Genomic DNA, 18841 nt, shown 5'->3' with positions numbered 1-18841 from the left:
AAAACTTCTGAAAATGAAAACCTGAAATCTTTATTTTATTTCAGTTCTTGTCTTTCTTTTGATTTTTAAGCATCATCAACAATGAAGAGATGGAATTACACATGTGACACTTCAATTGATGCTTAGATAGGCAGTATTAAGAACAGGTATAATCTTTGTAAATAACACCTGGGGACAGATAATCACCAGTTACATTGATTTTCCTGCTCAGGATTTTAGTCACTGGCATTAGTCAGAGCTTTATAAAGGAATAAACACTTCTGTATAAATAGATTTTGTAGATTTCTATAGAAGAGTTTAGTTTTAGAATAAAGGGAGCTTTGTGCTGCTATGTTCTTTGCGTGAAACCTTTACATATGTTGCTTATTTCAATCTTGAGGCGAATGACAAATGCTGTTTAAGCACCGGCTCACTTTTCTGTTTTCCTTCCAAGTACTGACTGAAAGTTTGCGAGGAGCTCGGATGAAGACTTGGTCTCTACAGGTCTCCCTTTACTGTTTTCATCTTGGAGATCCAAATCCTGTGGCATTTATAGCACCCCCACTGAGGCACTGAGTGCTCTTGGACATGTGTATATGTATAGTTACAGTTAAGTAATTGGTGCTTACTTCCATGAACAAGACACTGGGAATGGTTTGAGAAACTGCTTCTCCAGTGAGCTCAGCTGAGCTGGATTCAAGCCTCCAAGGAGCGTATGGTTTGTTCTGCCCTCCATGGCTGAAAGCAGCCTAAATAAACTCAGGAGCTGCTTTCAGGAATAGGATTTGAACCTATGTCTCGTTTGTGGGGGGAGTTCACCGCTGGAGGACAATATGGTGCTATAAAAATCTATTAGTTATTAGGTGACGCTACAGCTGTACATTTCAGGTCAGGAAATGGCATTCATCCGTGGGGATAAGACTCAAACCGAAAAGGTGAAGAACTATGTAACGTCCTTGTACTGAAACAGATTAGCAGTGCCATCAAGAAACTTCCTTTCTTGTCTGTGCTATACCCTTAGGACAGATGAGGAAGTGACTCCAGGCCTCTCAGAGACTGTTTCTCCCTCTGTCCCTGCCTGCCTCCCTCCCTCCCTTTGTGTGCTGAGCCGAGCTTCAGTGAACACTGTGCACTTGAAAAGTCTTGTTAAGAAAAGGCCTCTTCTCATGTAACCTCTCCTGGGTGGATTGCATTCCTTATAAACAGTTTAAACAAAGCCAACACACCTTAATGCCCTTGGTAGGCAACAAGAATTTGAGGTGATTGCCTGAACGCTCTTTTTACTGAAAGCTTGCATTTATTCTTTTCCTCTCCTCTCCTCTCCTCTCTCTCCTCTCCTTTCTTTTCTTCCCTCATTTCTTTTTTTTTTTTTTTTTCTTACCCAATTCACATTATTTACCCCAAATCTGCAGATGTTTATCTTTGGAGGCTTTACTTCTGGGACTTTGGAATCCAGTCATCACATCTTTTTCCTCTTGCTGAGGCAAATGAGTTTGCACTGAAGTCTGAAGTGTTTGACCTTCATCAAAATCTAAGCCACTTATAGGTTATAACTCCATTTTGCTTAAGTATTATAGCATGTCTCTTATTGGAGGACAAGTTATACCCCTTCTTCATTAATACAAGCTGCATTGCAAGCATGGCTTCAATGAAAAGTTAAATCTATGTAAAGTCAATACTTTTATGACTTTATCAAAATAAGAACAGATACTGAGTTGGAATGGCATTGTTTCTTTTTATATCAGGTCAGTCAAAAGACAATCAGTGAAACCTGTAAAAATGGAAAACATTTTTCTTAAGTCAGAAATCAACTTTCTAAAATTTTATTTTCCAAGATACAAAATTAATTACAATTATATTAAATTGAAATGCTGAAATAAAGATGGATGACTAATCAACTGGCCTCTTCAATGTATTGTTTGTTGGGAAGGGAAGAGCTTCCCTAGCTGCAGTAATTGGTCACTTTTGTTGACAGATGGAGTGCAATAAATTCTGATCTACAGTGAGACACTCTCAGCTTCACATGATCCAGCAAATGTCTGTAAGGCTTCTTCTACATGGCCTTTCCAGTGAGCTGAAATATAGATTGTTGCCTGATCACTACATCTTCACTAGAAGTCATCTTGTTGTTAATCTTCTTTAGCATAGAGTTGCAAATGGATGTTGGGTAGCATGTAAGGAAATGCTTGGAAGTATTATATAACTTGAAAAACTGTTACTGAAATGCTGTTGAAATGCTATGATAGAGATCATGGGAGAAATACTTGCCTTTCATTAGTCAGAACATTTAAGGACCAGAGGACTAAGGTGGCGTTGTGTTACATATCCCATCTCTACACAGGGAAGGGCATTTGTGTATTTACGGTACTTTTATATGGACCAGCATTCCAGCTCTGCAGTAACATGAAAGGTGAGGTAGGGTGTATCGCCAAGGAATATTTAGCCTTACCACAAAGTCTTATCATATTACACAAATTGACAAACCTTTCATGTCCCAAAAGAGATAGTGGATAAGATGAAGTATTGCAGCTGAGCAAAAACACTAAGTAGTACAATTACACCAAACATTTGTCTATTTCATCATACCTGTCTGCCAGTGTTATTAGTTTGTTCCTGAAATATCCATGCGTTAATTTCCAAGAAAGTAAGGGAAGTAGGAAAATAGATTTTATAACCAACAAATGCATATTTTTAGACATTTCTCATAATATATGCTGAAGAGATACAGACGGTCTGTCATATAAACATGGCTGTAAAAGTGGCAATGCAGTGCCTGCACGTACTGTGGAAGAGAACTTTCTGAACATGTTAATTTTTTACTGTATCAATCAGTTCATCAGTTTAAATTGGGAACTGAAGTGACATCTGTTGACATTCAGTTTGGTCCATAACACAGAATTTCTTAGTCAATGACATTTACAATGTTAATTTCTAAACAGATTAATATTTTCAATGAGAATGACATCCAGACAGAAAAACAATGAAACAGGTAATCTTCTAATTCAGTTGAAGAACTGTTCTGTTAAAGTAGGAGCCCCAAAGCAGTGGGAGCTGAAGAGTACAAGTCAGGAAGAAAAGACAGCATGATTGCATAGTACTGCATAGTTTTCCTTTCCAGAAGGAAACAAAATAAGAGTTATAGTGATAAGGTACAGGGAAGAAAGTTACATACTGCAATACTATGTAGGTTGAAATTAGAAAAACCCAGGTCATAAATAAAAAAAAAAAATAAATCAAGATTAGCCATGGGAAATACCCATTTACAACTTGTACTAACGTCATGGCCAGACTGTCAACTGCAGTTTTCATGTCTTGTAACTGCAGCAAAGGATGGACTATGTGCATTAAGTGACCTTTTATTACTTCTGTCAAAGTAAAAAATTAAAAGGGAAATGCATCCTTTCTCCAGAAACATCCAGACTCTCTTAAGTTAGAAAAGATGCCTGTGCAGAATGATGCTGGTGATGTGCAGTGTTAGAACAGTCATGAGGAAAAAATTATTTCACTAACAACTGAGGTTGTTTTCTCTTCCCCCCCTACAGTGTTCATCACAGTAGCCTCCAGCTGTTTTCCTTGGGATACAGCCCTATTGCTCTGGGATATCCAACCTCTAGGGTACAAAGAGTAGTAATTTTTAATTTCAATCTCCAACACCTGCATGAGGGAGGGAGCTCTGGTCCTTGATACCATTTAGTCACTGACTTCCCTGAAAATAGGATTGAGCCATAATACATCCCTGGACAGCTAGGAGACATTAGGGGCTAATAAGTCTTATGATAGATGCACACTATTGATTTACCATTCTAGCTTTTAAAATCTGAATGCCAACGGCATTTACCCAGGGATACATATTAAGCACGTCCATATGGAAATATTTTCCATGCATCAAACCCATGTACTTAGAGTTTTTGCATTGCATAGTTTGTCAAAATCACGCAGATTGTTCTCAGGTACATATATATATATATACACACACACATATAAAAATAGATATAAAGACTTATTGGACTAAAAAGCTTTAAATAAAAACCAAGTGTTCATAGCTCTTCTCCTTTGTTAAATTCTCAAAGTGAAATTTCACTTTGTCCTTGAAATATAGGTTTAGCAGATAAGGGAACTGAAGATCTGATCTAGAGACAAGCCAAATGCCCCTTGGTGCTGCACTTGAAAAGACAGGCCTCTAACCATGCAGAACTTTAACCTTGTGAGGAAAGATTTGCAGGGACATGAAATCTAGAACTTTCTATTGAGTTCGTATGCATTATGCTATCCCAATAGAGCTGTTTTGTTAACTATTACAGCCAAGGCATGCAGCTTACTATTTCCTAATGAGCATTTTAATTTCCGTTGAAAAGACCTGCACTTTAGGATGTGGCCCTGCTGCCATATCCTTTCAAATGTATACATTTTACTCATTTAAAAGCTTTGCTTTAATTTCCAAACCTGTCTTACAATAGCAGAAAATTACATTAAGGTGCTATCCTTGAGAACATTGAAGCCAGGAAGGCATCAAGAGAAAGTCTGAAGATAATACCTTTCAGTGAAAAAGCTCTCCAACACCTGGGCACAGATCCAGCTAAAGAAAGGACAGCCCCGTTACATGTTAGTCTGCTCCTACTGGTATTAAGGACTTTTTTCAAACCGTAAAAGATATATCCCAGCAGAGAATACCCAGCTAACTATCTAATGTTAGAAGAAAGATTTTTTTATATGATCAGATTAGTTAAACAGATTTTTCTGCAAGGGAAAGAACTATTAAAATATGTATTTTTTATGACTGACAATCAGCAGAATGAGTGTTTCATATAAAATCTATTTTCCTTTTGGGACACAATTTGTTCCTGATCTTTCTCCCTAGCAGATCAGTTTCCAAGGAGGCTAAAAATAAATAGCCTTCTTTAAAAACAAAACGGTGACTGAATTAGTATGCTCCTGTGAAACAGCAATTATTTCTGACAGGTGAAAAGGCCATTAGACATGAATTGATTTTCAGAGGTACTGTGAACTCTTAGTCTAGTCGACAGGAGCTGTGTGCGCTCAGCACCTCTGAAAATCAGGGTCAGTCTTGCAAGGTGCTGAATGACCTCAACCCACAGAAAGTTTTCCACACATTTCAGGAACTGGCCTTTAGAAATGAGACAAGAAATCTGTAAGCCCAAATACGTACTGTGAAAATTCTGAAACACAATCTCTGAGCTGTCATGTTGTCTGCTTTAAATGGCATTGAACTTGGCAATATGAGGTCCTGAGAAAGCCACTTAACTTCCCTGTATTGTTTCCACTTTTAGACCTTCTGTGTCTTGTCCTTCTAAATAGTACCAAGACCTGGATTGTTGTCTTCTGCTCATGAATACAGTACCTCACACTACTGGGCTCTAGTATCAGTTGAAACCACTTATTGCTATGAAATGTCTGTTCATAAATATGAGAATTATGAAATATAACTGTGTAGAGAAGGGACTCTAACTTTGCTAAACCTATGCAGTATCTCAGTGGAGATCCATGACTGAGAATACAGGTGTGTTGGGCTCTTAGTTAGCCCTCCATATTCTTCTAGAGTAAAAATGAATTCTGAAATTGTGATCAAAACATTGAAATCTAATTAATATATGAAAAAGCCAATACAAAACAGGAAAACAGCAATTTGAGTGAGAGAAAACAACCAAGTACTAACACAGATGAGACAAAAGTTATGCATGGGAGAATGTATAATGAATAAGGTTTTTTTCTAATGTCTTAATTTTCTTTTGTTTTTGTGCAGAATCAGATTAGATCTGCTTCTCAAAGATCTGTGAACACTTGAGGCCAAAGATATCTGAATTTTGGGGAAGCTCAGACTGAGGTGTGATTCCAGAACTTTGTGATGTGAGCATCTCCTGTTATGTCACGATTGCCTTTTCTTTCATGTTGCGGACACATATTTAGCTAACGGTCACAAAAGTATTCCAGACGCCTTTAGAAGGCCTTGAACAGAATAAACAAGAAGACAAAAAAAGAAAGATGCCAATTAGAAGAACACAGGTGCACATTCCAAGATAAAGGGAACTTGGCACAAAGAACCTCAATTCGGCAGTTTATCTTAACCAATTAGGCTGAGACAAGTTTCGCATATTTTAGTTAGTATAACCAATTGTGTCCTATGTTTAGGCGCGTGTACAGAGTTAGTATAACCAATTGTGTCCTATGTTTATGCGTGTGGACAGAGATAGTATAACCAATTATATTTTAGCTTTTGGCGCGTGGACAGCTGATGTTTAGCTTGACAAGGTATATAAGCATGCTATTTGGGCAATAAAGGGAGAACAACTTTAACCGTATCGGTGTCCGGTTGTTACTCGGCTCACGTCTCCAGATGGTTCCCTGCTACACTTTCATCCTTTCCATACATCACCATATATGTCATATGTGCTATGGCCAGTTAATTTTATAGTAATAAAAAAAAGCTATGCAAGCAATATCAATATAAATATGCTGGCTGTGTTTATGGGTCAAGTTTTCCACCTAAAAAGGGCTTAGAAAATTGACTCTGTTCTGACTGCTGCCAAAGATTCTCTAGTGAAGTCCTTCATATGTGCTTTATTTCCTGACTGTATAAAGAGAGGTTAACAGCATTTGATTTAAAAAAAAATATTATGGTGGGACAAAGTTAATGTTTGTAGACAACTTTGGTATTCTCAGACAGCAGGTGGTTTGAACAGTGACGTGTACTGCTTACTTACATGTCTGCATCTTCAGGGATTTTTATGTGTGGTTGTCCAGTGATGCTCATTGACCTTTTTAGTGTTCTGGTACCATAAATGTAGCTGGAAAACAGCAATGTTTAGCATTATGATTGCAACAGGATTTTGTCTGGTACAGTGTATTAGATTTTACTCCTTTTTCCATCAGCTGGGTAAAAGGAATATATACATTTTTGGTAAGGCATTTAATGAAACAGTGACCAGAATGGTATGGCTAAAATGATGACATTTTCCTAGATTTATGTTTCCTGGATTATAAGGGAAAAACTTGGTGCTATGCTTGTGTCTTGGCTTTTGCAACATTCCTCTACAGTCTAGACTAGAAGTATGTCTTCTCCCAAGTACCAATATTTGGAAATTGTCCTAAAATGAAACTCTTTATCAAATCCTTTTCACCACAGCCCCTAGACAGGAAATACCAACATGGAAAACCTTGATCTGAAACCTTTGGAAAGCTTGACTAAATTCATACTTTGACTCTTTGAAAAGGTCCCTCGAGAGCTGAAATGTATGCACTGAACATTTAAGACCTATAGCTCACAAAATGAAACTTGACTCCAGACAGGTTTCATTAATTGGGAGAAGTTATGATGATAAGCATTGCTTTACTTTTCTTTCTTCCTAGCAATAGTTTGCTAAGATTACAATGAGCTCTGTCTTAACTGTCGGAGTAAAGAGACTTCATGTTACTAAAGTTTTCATTTTGTGTAGTCATAGTGAAACTGTACTAAATAATTTCTGTGAGTGCTTGGAGCATTCTCACAACTGTCACATGGCATAACAGGTCACATGAATCAGTTAAGGTCTGAGATCAGTACAGCGACTGGTATGCCTTCACCTAAGTTCCTGTCAAGCTATGCAGAGCTAGGCTTTTTCAATGAAATGGAGCCTCCATTCATTGAGGGGAAGGCCACAGCGATGGTTTTATTACTGTCATCTATGATGCTCACATTTCATCCGCAAGCTGTCTTTATAAGAAATTGCATTTTGAAAGAAAGAAACCTTATACTTTAAAGATTTGGGACAAAAATACTATATAGCAGTGCTCACTGTTTTTTTAAATTATTTTTTATTTTTATTTATTGTCTTAGTTCATTATCCTGCATATTATTTGTATTTTGCATTAATACTTATTGGTTAGAGCATGACTGTCTGAAAAGCAGGAGAGAGCTTCTAATTTTTAGATCCGTTTATTGTGAGACATTTTCTTCCCATGATCTAACCCACCTGGTGTTCTGTGTTCATTTTCTTAGACCTTTGCACTACCAGATTGTGAGAAGCTGCTGATTTTTTTTTAATCAGTTCCTCAAAGGCTTGGATAGGTAGTTGATGGATGCCACTCCTAGGAACCCTTAAGTGTGAACATTATGTGAGAACAAGCAAGAACTAAGGAGAGAAACAAATTCAGAGACATTGCTCTACCTTTTGCTGCTAAACGCTAGATAAAAATTTCTGTATTAATCTTTCAGTTGCTTCCTTAAACTTTTTTAATGTTCTACTTGTGGATCTTTTTTTTTTTTTGGTCAGAGGTCAAAAATAGACAACTAATGAATTTGATATAGGTACAGCAAACAAACACACTTATACATCTAATGTCTATGATAAAGAAGAATAACAGAATTTAACAAATCTTTTGGCAGTCAATAGGTGAATGAGGTTGTCTCCAGCATTCCAGGAGTGTTTCACTTCAGAGCTATAAATACCCCCGTGTACTGCCGTGTAAGAGCCAACCAGGAGCTGCTATATTGTTCTCTTTCTCCCCACCATTGGGGAGCCAGGAGGGGAAACTATGTCAGAAGCTGTCTCAGTGCTGTCAGAGAGCTTCCCCGCTCCTGGTAACTTCTACTAGTCTGTCCTGATTCGCCTCCAATTGTCTTTGAATCACCTGAATGACTTTGATTTCAGTCAGTTCTAACTCTAACCTTAACTACCTGTTTGCTCTTGATTATAAACTAGCAAAGCAATAGATATGAAAGGGTACAAAAAATCTCAGATTAAATGAAACATAGGTAGCACTTTGACCTAGCTCTAACCCTAATGAGATGATACACAGTCATAAGAAAGTGAAAGAATTGTGGGGCTTTTTTAAGTGAGGTTTTGTGTTTGTGGATTAATATTCCCAGTGCAGTAGACTGGAGTTATTTACAGAAATCTCAGCCAAATAGGTTATTTTCTCTATGAATAAAGTTGATTTAATTTTAGATATTGCAAGAAGCATTTTGTATTTGTTAATACAATTAGGAGGGTTGATGGACTAATTTATAGGGTTGCATTTTGCTTTCGTCTGTAGGAAATGAAAGAAGGAATAGAAATAAGGCAGCGCATTTTAGGTAACAGATGCCTTGCAATATTAAAACAAGAAGCAAAAACATTTAAGCAAAAAACGTCTGATACATTCTGTCCTTCATAACGCAGTTACTTTTTTCCTGGTCTGACTTTGCAAACCGATGCTTTTGTGTGTATTGTGGTTTTCTTAGCATTAACTGATGGATAGGTCAAAAGTTTCTACTATGACCAAAGCCAGAGCCTAAGTTTCAAAGAAGAGTTCTTCCTCACACTCATGAGAGGAAATGGCAGGATATGCTTCCCAGTGCCCAAAGAGCAAAGGTCCTCTTTTTAAAGGAAACGGGTTACATGTTACCTTAGAGCTCCGAGGAAGTTTAGGGAATAAAATTCTCAGTATAAGTAAAATAAATAAACAGGTTAGCTATTTAGAAATAGGAAACTCATCCTATGCAGGCAAAAAAGATTAATCATCACAGAGAATCAGAGTAGTAATGAAGCTAAATATCTGTGGTAGGTATTCACAAGGTATTTTTCCCAAGCTTTCTTCCTTTCGTCACCTCCCCCCAAAATGACTCATTGAATACACATGGAGTTGTACAACTAGTAAAGTCAAACACAATACATTTGTTTTAAGCAGGAAAACTTTATAATGTGTGGGTCTTAATCTTGCTTATTCAGACTAATTTAATTTTGTACTGGGAATATAAGGCACCTTTATAAAATGAGAAAAACACCCATTGGGTGCTTACTGCACAAAGGTGCTCCCTGGCTGAATGGGAATAGGGACTTAACAAATGCTTCTAATTGGAAAATTTCTGCTCCCCGGAGTGATCAGGAAAAATAGGAATGTGTCATAGATGGGGTGGGATGGGCTACATTGCATTCCAGTTACTGCCTACTATGTAGGACCCATAAGAGGTCACAGGAGCTAAAATATAAGTATAAGCAACTGTGAAATCCTGACCTGAACGCGAGTACAGCAAAGATACTTAAAAATATAATGGTTTCTCCTTCCAGCCTTTGGTCAAACGTAAGAATAATTGGAAGTTAAGCTTCTTATATTTCATCTTGGGTTTTCTGAAGTTCAGTCTTCCCTAAAATGGAGAAGGAGGTATTCTATAAGAGCTTTTGTTCTGTGTATCTGCATTGATCATGCCCCTTTTATAGAACTGTAGAGACAGGGGCACGTGGGAAGAGAGGTGTTTCTTTTGAGGTAAATCAGGCAGGGGGAGACAGAAAGACATGATTATTAAATCAGGATTCTTTTGAAACTGGATTAAAAATATGGAAATATAGTAAAAAATATTACAGAGTGTTTAAATAAGGTAAAAACCTAGATATGAAGAAAAGGGACAATTCTTTACCTCCACTGCGGGGAAATAATGCAAAGACAGATCTAGTTGAGCCTGGTTGACTAATTGAGAAAATGCAGTTAGGGCATCCTATTTTCCAGAAGAAACATCACACAAGTAATGTGACTAGTATCATCTGTGGCTACTCTTAATTGGTGACCTGTAGTGGCCAGGTGCCCGCTTACTTCTGGGTGGGTAGTTTGTGATCAGCCTTGGCAGGTGGGTGGAACAAGGCCCACTCTCATCAGTCTCTGGATTCACAGTGAGTCCTCTTAAATGCTTTACCATTGCTTCCCCTTTTCTGTCAAGTAAAAAGCTTGCTTTCAAACTAATGAGGGGTAGGAAATAAAAAAAAAAAATCTTTCTTGTGATTACACTGTTCTGTAAGTACCTGTTGTGGGATTTACTCTACATACTCTATATTTTTCCAAGTCCCCTGACATAAGCCTGCATCAGAGATGGAATACAGATCTAGAGGAAGCAATGACTGGCAGAAAAAAGTGGTTGTTCTCCTGTCTGGGAAGAGAAAAGATAAAAGTAGTGTCACTGTCCCTCTGGTTGTCACTACATCCATGATATTTAAGTGTTTGTTACTGGTGCCATAAAAACTTCATTCAGGATAAATTTATGAAAATTCTGATTAAATTCACTCACTATTAGCCTTCCTTGTCAACTTTACTAGTGAAAGTTATAACCTCTCTTGACCATGGTCCAAATTCGCTGACAGTAGTGGAAAGAATATTTAGGATTACAATGGATGTATAATCAAGTTGTTATACTGTCCAGCATATTTTTTCGTATATGCTTTGGTATATATGAAATTTTTTGCCTTCTTTGTTGTTTCCCTGACAACACTTTTCTGTTTGGTTGTTGCTATTAGGATGTTTTATTTAGGTGGCAAATACCTCTATAGCACAAATGTATCACAAGAAGGTGCTCACACAGTGTGCTTTATCCTACTTTAAGTACAGGAGAAATATATGTCATAACACGTAGCAGAAATAATTGCTAGTGGGATTCAATTCTAAGGGTATCACGCATTTAGCCTTTACTATAAATGGATATAATATTGTAGCACAATTTATTGTGAATTAGGTTCACAAGTTCTTTTAATGATACCAGAAGCTAGAGAACCGATTTCTAGCATACTGCTTTGAACATTTACCATGTAGCACGTACTATCCTAGGTTTTCAAGGACATGTTTTAGCTTTCAACTGGTACAGGGAATAAGGGGATTGGAAGGGAATAAGATATCTATAATTTATAACAGGGTTTTCTATTTTTATATAATAGTAATTTAATCCTCGATTAAACTCAATAAATATACAAAACTGTTTCACTGCATTCCATTGCATCAGGATACAAACAATTAATTTTGATGTTGTGTCCTACACAAAAGAAGAGATTGATTAAAGTGTTTTTATTAGTTCATGGGACAAAAAAAAAAGGGCGTCTCTTTCTACCTAGTGTTCTTGGCTGATTTAAAGAAACAATACATCAGCATCAGAAAAAAAAAGGAAAATGTAATTCATGTAAAAGTTATTCAGATCAGACTGACGTTTGTTCATATAATAATAAAGTAATACTTTGTCTAATCTACTTATCAACACAGCGTTATCTGACACTTTGATAATAGACTAGTATGACCTTAGAGGTTAGCAATGACATTGCTTTCTGAACATGACAGTCCTTACCATGCCTTTCTGAGCCTGTCTGAAATGTTTTCATTTACATAATAATGTGGGCACAGTGGTTGCAGTATGACAAAATGAAGCTTGATAGTCTTTAGAAGTCTGAAATCTTACCTGCCATCTGAAACAGAGTGTGCCTGCTCTGCTTGCAGTGAAGAGCTTGCCTACAGGATTCCAAACTTGCCCTTTTACATCTGAGACGTGGCAGTTATACCAAAAATGGACACAGAGAAAAAAAGAACACTTGCCATATCAAAATCCATTGCTTAAAGCTTAAAAAAAAATTTACTTATTTAAGTAAGTAAACATCTTTGTTATTCTTTCCTGAAATAAACTTTTCTATGGTGAAAAACTTGGAAAAATCAAACATCAAACCAGAATTTTAACTTTGTTACTGCAAATACCTATTTTATTTTCCTCACCATTAGATGTGTGTCTAGAGATGATTCTAGGAGCATATTTTTCAGAAGCAGGTAAATAAAAATGTAAAAGTACAGTAGGAACAGAGTTTTAATAGGTTTTTTGGCAGTTAATGATCAAAATAGAATTCTCTTGAGATTTTCAAACAGACAAATCTTTTAAAATCACTAAGTTTTGGTTGCCTGAACTGATTAAATGCTTTTGACACTCCTAGATACCTATTCACAGCCTTCAGCAGTTAAAAGCATTTGGGAATGTGAATTTTAGATGTGAAAATTTTGAGAGTGGAACTTAGCATCCTAAGTTGCTTAGTTTATTCCTATCTATTGAAGGTAAAGCATCTGGTAAGTCACAAGTGCTATATATTTTAAGCTAACACTTGAAAATTCTTATGCGTTTTATTTAGGGAAGATAATTTTTCACTGAAACATCATCTTATTTATTTTTATTTTTACAAACTATTAAGTTTCTAAACCACTCAGAACTGTAATTATATTTGAGGGAACAATTTTAACAACATTTAGACAATTTAACAACGATTATTTAGAATACTTTTATCTAAAACTTAAATTTCCTATATGTAGTTTCACAGTTGGTATAGACAATGTTGGATCTATGCTTCTTTCTTTGTATCTTGCTAAATACTCTCTTTAGTTCAGTTTTTGACTTCTGGGTCTCTAGACAAGACTCTCATGCAAAGGATCCTATCACTGCTGCCAAAATATTTGGTTCTTTGTAGTCAATTTTGAATACAGTTCAAGATTTCTCTAGAAGTCTACAAAACATAAATTCATTAATGTATTTTAGCTGACATTTCTGGTTATATTTCTCATTTCCTTTTCTGAATGGCTCAGCTTCCATTAGTTTAGAGCTTCTTTTTCTTATAATTCTTTTTTTAAATACTTCAATTCTAAACTCTCTTTATATGAGATATAAACCAGCTTTATGTCTCATGTAAAAAGGTTTTGTTCTTTTTATTTTGGCATTAGTTATTAGTTAATCCTATTATTCCTCATCCTAAAATTATACCTTTCTATTCTCCTCTTACTGTAACTCTTCTATGTGACCGTTCAGAGTATTAAAGCATCTGTAGTACCAGCCCTTGTGTCCTGTAGGAGAGCTGTGGGAAGCAAACAGGCTCATGATAGCTGTTCCCAGTGAGAGATCCTTCATCGGAACATGTGTTCTGGGTCTGAGAGAGACCGAAACTTGCAGAAAACTAGGAAGGGAATAAATTAGGAGAAGAAAGTCTCCACTGTAATACACTATGGGGAAGATGTTTACTGACTTGCAAAATCAGCTGCAAGACCTGTTCTCTGCTCTGACAGGTTTTCAGGTGTTTAGTTTGAGACATCCTCAGAAACAAACTTGCATTGCATCAGCTCTGAAGTTGTTCTCTTCAGCTCTCATTTTTACTTAGGACTGTCTGGCAGGGACAATGTCAGCTATGTTTGGGGGCTAAAGAAAGCACAGTGTGTCTGCCTCATCCAGCCACCTCCTGGCAAGTGTGGCAAATCAGTGTCTTGCTCTTCTGTAGGGGAACTTCTGTGTCATCTGCTACAGCTGCTGGAGTGATGATCCCAGCCTTTCCTTATCCAGAAGGTGATTCAGGGCAACTAAAATGTCATGAATACTTTTCCCACCGAGGCACTGTGTGTGGTGTCCAATGGACAGGGAAGATAGCATCACAGAGGAGAGGAGTCCCCTGTCTCAAATGTTGTCCTTTATGCACAGATGTGAGTAGAATTGATGCTGGTGGAAACATTTGGAAATCAGAATGACTGAATTCTGATTTCACAGAATGAATTGGTGAATATTTGTAACTACTTTTTTTTCTATGCCTTATTCTCTCACAAGTGATAGAAAAAGGCTTAAAAATACAAACACATTAAATTAATATTAACTGTGTTTGTATCCCTTGTCTGATATCTAAGTTTATTCCCACTTCTTTTTCTTTTCCTGTAGACGATCCAGTTTTTATTTTACTGTAAGATTATGCTTCAGTGACGCCTAGCTCTGAGAAGCAATATATGACCAACAAAGCCACCTGGTGACACCCAGCTTTGATAGAGTTAGATAAGCGTTGGCTTGAGATACATGAGATACGGTGGCCTGAATTTCTTCCAAAGCGATTACATTTATACTAGTAAAGTGGAACCGGTTTCATAGAATGTATGCTCTTAGGGAAAACTAATGAATTTTATTATGTTTCAAGGGGTTTATTGGAAACTAAACTGGTTATAAATGGTACAGGCTAGGCTGTCCATGTAAATCCAAGCAGTTGTATTGAATCAGTGGAGACACATTATTTGATACTGTTAAGGAACTGGTTCTATAATTCCATTTGTTAAAAGAAGTACTGGTCTGACTGATTATAACAATTTTATGGCAATATTGTATCAAGTTATAGTTCCTGCTCGCAGAAGGCTGGACTGATTTATCAGGTTCAGCCCTGAGAAAGCTGCAAATTTAGCTGCTTTTCAGAGGATGTACAGCTGCCTTCCCTACTGCTTTGTCTTGGCTGGGAGCAGAGGTAGAGTTGTTGAAAACTATTCAAAGGAAAATATTGTTTTTTGTTAAAACCAAATTCTCTTATATCTAGCAAGTGTTGACCATAATTCTGTGATGTGAGAAAGTCAAAACATCTCAGTCTTCTTGCTCCATTTTAAATATGCTTTGCTCTGATTGTGCATTGATTACTTTTGTCAAACATTCTTTTCAAATTTATTGTTTTGATTTTTAGGTCAAATCATATCAGTACATTTAATTGTACATCTTTTCATACTTTTTTTCAAATTACCAAATGAATATTTTAACCCCATTCTGCAATGAAACCAACTCAAAATTTTCAAAATAAAATTATTTATATTTTTAAAAGTCCTATGGAACGGTATCTCTATGGGGAATTTCAAGTAGTTTTCCTGATTTGGCAGGAAGTAATTTTTTCGACCTTGGACTTTTCCATGACATTCACTTGTTGAACAGCTGTGACCTAACTTGTATTTCCAGAACCTAGGAGGTAGGCTTGCACCACAGGGTCAGGGTGGTCCTTCTCATCCAGAAGTACACTGAGCCTAAAGCCATATAATAGAAAAAAAAGAAGTTAATTGAGTTTACTGACCTGCAGGGTGACTTTCAATATGTCTTTGAATGGGAAAAATGTCAGTAGAGTAGGCAGCATAGTGATAATGTTATTTTTCTTCATGTAAACCATAATACAAGTTGTTGCCTCGTAATTTTCCCATGAGTAATTTGTACTCTCCATTATATTGGCTGGTTTCTATACTTAAAGCGAAGTATATAATATACAAGTGATAAGCCAGCTTTTGAAAGGTCTGCAAAAAGCACATTTTATAAGATCAGACTTTATATTTGTGTGTGCCTAATTTTGTTTTTAAACAGGAGATTTTGCTTAAAGGAGATTTATTTTTTTAGAGTGATCTAAGATATGTTGTCTAAGTTACTTAGTTCATCTGCTTTGAAACAACTCACATCTAAAGTAGTAAATTTTGAATTAATATGACATCTAATTCTCAGACTGACAATTAATTTTCATTCAATGAGAGTGGTCTTTGTTCCTTCTAGACTAGAATATTCTTCCCTCTTCATTTACTATTTCTGGAACAAAACTTGTACTTTTAAGGACAAATTTTACTCCAGGTGAATTTCAAGAATTAATTAATTCTAATCCTGAAACTAATGTCTCTATAAGAAAAAAAGTTTAGGCTGATTTTAATTACTGTCATCAGTTTCCAGGACAGTAGCTGTCACGAAGGTTTTGGCTGCATTAAAGCTTCCACTATTGTTTAAGTCACATATAGATTATACGGCCAAGTGAAAATTTAAGAGAGCAGTGTTGGTGATCTGGTTTTGCAAAAAGCTATGTTGTCTGATGAGGAGAAAGGCAGATTAAGTATATCTAATAAAAAGGGAAAGAAAGAAGGAAAGGATGAGAAAGTTTAGATTAAAGAGTGCCTTGATAACATTTTTGGGGACTTGAATTAAATCATTGCAGCAGGTCTTCACTCAACAAAACTTTTAGTGGTTTACCTTGACTACAGGATGTGTATCACCATCTGTTACTGTTAGAAACAAGTAAAAATAAATGACATTTTTATATGAATTTTAAAGTATTGTAAACGATTCCCTCAAATTTCTGATGGTCTGAGTTAAAAGAATATGGGAATAACAAACATATATATGCATGTAATATACTTGCACAGTTTTTGATGTTTGTGTGTATGTGTGTTCATATATACATACGCAAACACACACACACACATGCACATGCTTGTATGTCTCTGTGTGTGTATATGTCCTAGGAGCTGCTAGCCTATTAGTACAGTTGGAAGTGTGTGGTGCTTTCAAAGTTTTTAAACACTTTAAATAAACTTCATCTTAAATTTCCAATGTCATGTTTCTCATGAAAGCAATTAATTCTTTAATTTTATCTTCTCTTATTCATGGAGGCAGATAAGAAGAAACCTGTGCTGATTTCTTACAGGGATGACTATAAGGAAGAAACAAAACTACTATTGCTCTATTAACCTGAAGATTATGAGGGGATTCATACCAAAGAGCTGATGGTGAATTAAGTTCATAACTACCTATATTAATCTTAAAATTAATAAATTTTCATCATACTGAATTGCAGCCAATCTTGTCTTCTGTCTCCTTCAATACTCTTGCATACAGGTAGCTTAAGAAAGCATTCCATGTAGATAAACAATTGCATGAAACTACCTTTTTATGATCCCTTGGAGGTAAAAGAAAAGACAGTTTAGAATAATATAATTTATTTGAAGTAGATAGAGCAGGTAAGTTGACTGGAGCCCATAATGCTGACATATAAAAACATGTTTTCATCTTTTAATGTTAAGAGAGGGTCTAAAACTACCTTAAAAATAACAGTGAAGGATTATGGCTTCCTATCATGCCAAAATTGCCCTTCCACTTTCTTCCCAGTTTTCTTTCACTAGCTGAATAGTGAATAGGAGATGTATTATAATCACTCGGCAAAATAACGTGTTTGATTTTGAATGTTAAAACTTAACATTTTCCCTGCTGACCCTATTAATGAAAAAAATCTGTCACTGGGGAAAACTGAAACCAATTACTTCTTACCTGAAGTACATAGACTACTAGCAGAACCATTTTTAAACAGTAGCTGAGGAGAAATCTCTGTAAAAATGTAGTGTTCAGTACTGATCCTAAAACTGGCATGGGTGATCCAGCTGTAGATTCTCTACCTATTTACCAAACATGAACAGAGCAGGTAGACATTTTATTTATGAAATAGAAAGGACAGGCTATGCCAAAAGAAAAAAAAAGATAAAAAAAGATCTTTTTTGGATAAGATAGTGATCTAGAGAGAGAAAATACAATAGAACTAAGTTGTCTGGATTTCAATGAAGCATTTTTTATGGTCGTACATAAGAAATTTATGGTCAACTGCGTAATGTACCAGAGGTTTAAAGCAAGTAGACATCATTTTAGGACAAGCTAGTTTCGTTAGTCACCTTGACAGAAAAGGAAGAAGAGTTCTATTAAAATATGTTGTGACAAGTAGTTGGGAATCAATATAGAAAAGAATTTGAGAAGAGCTGAATGTGCTTGCAGATTAGAACAATAGGAATAAATAAAATACATGAAATACAAATGAATGATTAATTTAGGGCTTCTGGTGTTTCACTTTCTTCTGAAGGGAATCTGGATTCTGAAATCAAATTCTTGAACAAGACAACAAATTTTAGTGAGATTAGTACTCTTAGGAACTAAGATGGAGAATTGCACCTATGTGACACAGAAGGACTTCAATATGAGTTAACAGTGTGCTGCTGCAGCAAAGAAAGCCAACATGATGCTGGCTTGCATCAACAAGATGTGGACAGGCTGGACAGGGTCCAGAGGAGGGCCACAAAGATGATCAAAGGACTGGGAAGTCTGCCATATGAGGAAAGGCTGAGAGAACTGAGTTTGTTCAGCCTTGAGAAAAGAAGACTTAGGAGACACCTTATCACCATATTCCAATATTTAAAGGGTAGCTACAAAGAAGATGGGGACTCCCTTTTTACAAGAAATCACATGGAAAAGACAAGGGGTAATGGGTACAAGTTACTCCTTGGGACATTCCAATTGGACACAAGAGGAAAATTTTTCACAATGAGAACAATCAGCCATTGGAATAGTCTCCCCAGGGAAGTGGTGGATTCCCCAACATTGGACACTTTTAAGATTCAGCTGGACAGGGTGCTGGGCCATCTTGTCTAGATGGTGCTTTTGCCAAGAAAGGTTGGACCAGGTGATCCTTGAGGTCCCTTCCAACCTGGTATTCTATGATTCTATGATTTATGGTATTAATAAGAAATGTGA

At 36.3% G+C, this 18841-nt stretch overlaps 1 long non-coding RNA gene across 6 annotated transcripts in view; it reads left to right on the top strand.

The window, feature by feature from the left end:
- Positions 1 to 17127, top strand: part of LOC128152615 (uncharacterized) — an 88584-nt gene extending 71457 nt beyond the window's left edge. For all 6 annotated transcript variants that reach the window (XR_008238716.1, XR_008238715.1, XR_008238714.1 and 3 more), the window contains 2 exons: positions 5741 to 5844; positions 16943 to 17127. This is a non-coding gene — a long non-coding RNA (uncharacterized LOC128152615). The remainder of the gene's footprint in view (positions 1 to 5740; positions 5845 to 16942) is intronic.
- Positions 17128 to 18841: the final 1714 nt, after the last annotated feature.

This window comes from Harpia harpyja, chromosome 2 (genome assembly GCF_026419915.1).
Source record: "Harpia harpyja isolate bHarHar1 chromosome 2, bHarHar1 primary haplotype, whole genome shotgun sequence".
NCBI classification, from domain to species: Eukaryota; Metazoa; Chordata; class Aves; order Accipitriformes; family Accipitridae; genus Harpia; species Harpia harpyja.
The sequence above is the reverse complement of the archived record's forward strand: the minus strand, read 5'-3'. Positions and strand labels throughout refer to the sequence as shown.